The following is a 5000-nucleotide window of genomic DNA, read 5'->3' on the forward strand; positions in this document are numbered from 1 at the left end:
AAACTCTTTCTGAAATTGATGATAAAATCTGGCATTCCAACACCACAGATTTATTAAGGTTTCTTCAGGTTAAAGAATTCTAGAAATTAATCTTCAAAGATATGTTAAATTTCATTTCAAGTATATGGTTTTTACGGCACTGCTATTCTGCCCATTAGGGAAACTAAGTTACTTTGGGTTTATTTTGCTTTAGACTGACGAACATCAATAGATATAAAAAGAGACACCGATACGAGAGAGAGAGAGAGAGAGAGAGAGAGAGAGAGAGAGAGAGAGAGAGAGAGAGAGAGAGAGATATAATATAGGTATCATAAAAAAGTCAAAGGAGAAATAGAAGAGAGAGGATATTTAAATGTCATAGGCAGTGGAGAGTATTTCTATTTCTGCCTAAAATCTCTATAATGGCAGAGCTCTTAGAGTATCCCAGAAACTAATTATAGCCACATCCCTTCGCTCTTGTATTATCTTTCTTCTGTCAAGTAACTTCAATTTAAGGAAATGGCAAACAATTACGTTTATCTGATTCTCTTAGGCAACTATTGCTCTATTTTTGGTAAAACAATTAACTAGAAAAAACATTAACTGTACTTAGTGCTAACTTCATTTGGAATTTGTTGATAGAGATTGCATAATGTGATAACTTGGTAGCGTCATTGCCTGGTGATTGATAGACGGGTTCGAGTCCCACTTAAACTCGTTAGTTCCTTTGGTCGCTGCAACCTCACCATCCTTGTAAGCTAAGAGGGAGGTTTTGAGGGAACATATAGATCTATTTGCTGAGTTATCAGCAGCCATTGCCTGGCTCTCCTTGGTCCTATCTTGGGTGGAGAGGGGGGCTTACGCGCTGATCATATGTTATATGGTCAGTCTCCAGGGCATAGCCATGCTTGATAGAGCAATGTCACTGTCCCTTGTCTCTGCCACCCATGAGTGACCTTTAAACCTTTAAATCTCGTACTTGTAACTTCTTTTTTCTTTTTTATTAAAATTCTGGTTATAGCGAATTGCACTGTATAAGTTGCTGTTTAATCACTTTTCACTGCTACAATGTTTCATATTAGATATGCCAATAATTGCTGAATATTTAGTATTTAGCGTTCATTTGTCCTTTATGCTTAGAAAATTGGTGACATTGTGAAAATTTTATTTATCAACGCAAAGGCAAATGGTATCAGATTGTAGATATTTTGAATTGCACACGGATGGCCAAAAGTTTCACATTCTTATAGACATGGGACAAAATGATTTTAAATTGCAAAGTATAAAAGTCTAATTAAAGTCTAAGTAATATGAGCCAAAGGTTTCCAGGCCATAAGGGGAAAAAAAGTAGGCCTATGGATTTTACGATAGAAGGCAAAAAAAGTTTAAAATTCTAAACTATACACAGAAATACGTTTAAAATACAAAATGATGCATGCTGAAACGTATCAGATTCTATGAGGGCAGGCAAAAGATTGAAATTCCTAGAACTCTGAGACAAAATAACATTCCAAATAATAACTTTTGCTAGTTTATAAGCAGTGATCTTTGTAAGTCACTTGCTACGTCCTGTTCATGCACCTACAGATAGTAATTGGAGTCTTTGTTCTTATACTGTATTGTTTTAAATTGATTTTTGATATTTTCCCCTCAACTGGTCCAGCAAGGTTCATATTCTCAAAGGAATAATTACCAGAAAATAAAATGTATAACATATGCACCTCGGTGTTCTTCACTTTATATTCGTCTATGCATTTGATATATATATATATATATATATATATATATATATATATATATATATATATAATGTATATATATATATTATATATATATATGAATTTATAAATTTATATATATATATATATAAATATATATATATATATATATATATGTATATATATATATATATATCATATATATATATATATATATCAGTATATGTGAATATATATATATATATATATATATATATATATGTTTGTGTGTGTGTGTTTGTATGTATATATACACATATATTTATGCGTATATATATATACATATATATATATATATATATATATATATTATATATATATATATATATATATATATGTATGTATGTATGTATGTATGTATATACTGTATATATTGATGTGATATGAGATGGTATGACATAGGTATCAAAAGTATAGAGGAGTGGTGAAATATAATCATTTTTCAAAATCCTTGCTCCTTCCTTTGTAATGCTTTTGTTCTGCCATTCTTTGCAGGTGCTTGGTTTTCATGGAACAAGCATTCATGAATACTGAATTAAAATGAATAATGACATGCTCTAGTGATTCCATTCTCTCTCTCTTTTTATCTCTATCTTTCTCGATCCCCCACTCCTTTCTCTCTCTCACTGTCTTGTGTAGTAAGTCAGAGGTGTACTGCAGGCACGGCTTGAGGGTCTTCGTAGTATTCCTTCGACGTTTAGCTACCCTTTTTTTATATATCCTTCTTCAGTACTTACTTCAGTTTTCGTTTGCTTTCTTCCACTTTGCTGTCCAACCTCTTAGATATTACTTCAGTGTTACTTCAGTATGAGTGCAGGGTTTTCCCTCCAGTTGGACTTAGGTGATGAATGGTCTTCCAGGCCCCACCGCCGGCTATGAAGTCGATTTGCTTTTATTTATTTTCCAAGAAACTACTGATAATCAATCTCTGGTGTGAAGAGCAGCGTTAATGATCTAGCTCAAAACGAAAAATATGTTTACCCCTCTTCGTTTTAGTTCGTTCATTCTTGAATGAGTTTTCCTAGCGGATCGCGAACAACAATTTATGACGTGAGTTTTTGTTGATAAACCCCCTTTTTTATTTTACCCCTTATCCAACCCCTTTAGAAACAGTTACTTAAAAGTTCAAACCAAACTGATAATTTTCGTTGTGACATTTTACCTTAATTTAGTTTTTATTCATCACTTATTTAAAATTCAATACAGGAATTTTTTTTTATTTGTGCATGTATCCTATAAATGAGAAATCAATAATCATGTTCGTTCTTACATTTCCACTGTTTTTAACTGTTTACTCACCGTGCAGTACAACTTCAATTCATTACTTTTTTTCCAAGATTCAGCAACAAATAATGACATTTTCCAGACATTTCAGCCTTAATGAATTACACTATTCCGTAGAATATAACCCTAATTAATTACTTTGATACAATTAGAATTTAATCATTTTCGGTCTTCAACATCTCATGAAACACAGGTTCCCTCTAACCCAACACTAATTCTTTCATCCTCAAGGTTCAGCCCGCTATTGAATTGCATTAATGCTACACTTCAACGATTAATTGCATTAATCCAATTAGCTCAATCTTTAATTGGTTATCCACATTTTGATAGTTCAAACCATACAAAATTTATGCATTTTTAGTCCTACCTTAATTGATAATGTTCATCCTTACAACTCAGTCATAATTCACTTTAATTATTCACACAGTTTAAAAACTTAATTAATAATACGCACTCCTACACTTACCTTCTACCCATAATAGATGAATGATACAGCCATAGTTCAGACAGTGATTATTGTTAATAGTTTTACAGCTTAATCCTTAATGAATGGAATACATACCGAGAGTACAACCGCTAACTAATTGCTCTTAACCTGTAGTTCAGTCTATTTCTTTATTACTTAAATGCCTCCATTGCAGTTCACTATTGATTACACACAGTTTTACTCTAATTGCTCATAGTCTTATAATAGTCCTAATTGATTACTTATATCCCAAGAGAGGAACTCAGCGCAAAGTACTGCCAGTTTTACTGTTCATCACCTAATTGAGGGAGTAAAAGTTACCAATAATAAAGATAAAGGGGAGAATGTGGACAAGAAATCCACATTGTCAAAAAAAAAAAAAAAAAAAAAAAAAAAAAACTTAAATCGGAAAATTCTTCGTAAAAATATACTGTTCTCAGCCATATTTCAGTAATACAGCAACCGTAATTTTACCCTACTTTTTTTATTATCTTTTACGGGTTGGTAACCGTAATATCTCTCCTTTACGTCAATATATCCCTTTTTAATACGGTAAAAATCTTGGAATAAATGTTGCCAGACATTTACCATTTTTTTTTTTTATGCAAATTTTTAGCAGTGTAGGATAAATAAAAAGTTGCTTTTCAGACTTATTACTATCGGTCTTACAGTTTAAACTTAATTCATAATTCTATACATACACACAGGATTCAAATTACTTTTGCAGTTTGTTTCCAGATGGTTTTTCACCTTTTTTTACAATTTAACTTTCAAGTTCTTGTTCGTCTTGCTTTTGTAATTTTAAGGGATTATTCATCTTATTTTTTTTTTTTTAATTTTAGGGAATTATTCATCTTATGTAATTTTAAGGGATTGTTCATCTTATTTTTTTTTAATTTTAGGGAATTATTCATCTTATGTAATTTTAAGGGATTATTCATCTTACCTCCTTAACAACTTAACTCTAACGGTTTTGCTATTATACCGTTGCAACTTAACCCTATCCAGTTATCCATGCAGTTTAACCCAAGATGGTTATCCATCCATATTACTCTTATCGGTTACCCCTAGCTGATCATTTATCTAAATTCTTTCATTTACTCCTACAGATTATTCAGTAGCTTTTGTCACCATTGTTTTAATTTTGTCATTTACCCCTACTAGATTATCTATTAGCTTGTGTAACAATTGTCTTAATTTTGTCATTTACCCCTACCAGATTATCCATTAGGTTTTTTCACCATTGTCTTAATTTTGTCATTTACCCCTACCAGATTATCCATTAGGTTTTTTCACCATTGTCTTAATTTTGTCATTTACCCCTACCAGATTATACATTAGCTTTTGTCACCATTGTCTAATTTTGTCATTTACCCTTACCAGATTATCCATTAGCTTTTGTCACCATTTTCTTAATTTTGTCATTTATCCCTACCAGCTTATCCATTAGCTTTTGTCACCATTGTCTAATTTTGTCATTTACCCCTACCAGATTATCCATTAGCTTTTGTCAC

At 31.6% G+C, this 5000-nt stretch overlaps 1 protein-coding gene across 1 annotated transcript in view; it reads left to right on the forward strand.

The window, feature by feature from the left end:
* Positions 1–5000, forward strand: part of LOC137641546 (uncharacterized) — a 325186-nt gene that overhangs the window by 274878 nt on the left and 45308 nt on the right.

This window comes from Palaemon carinicauda, chromosome 5 (assembly GCF_036898095.1).
Source record: "Palaemon carinicauda isolate YSFRI2023 chromosome 5, ASM3689809v2, whole genome shotgun sequence".
Taxonomy (NCBI): domain Eukaryota; kingdom Metazoa; phylum Arthropoda; class Malacostraca; order Decapoda; family Palaemonidae; genus Palaemon; species Palaemon carinicauda.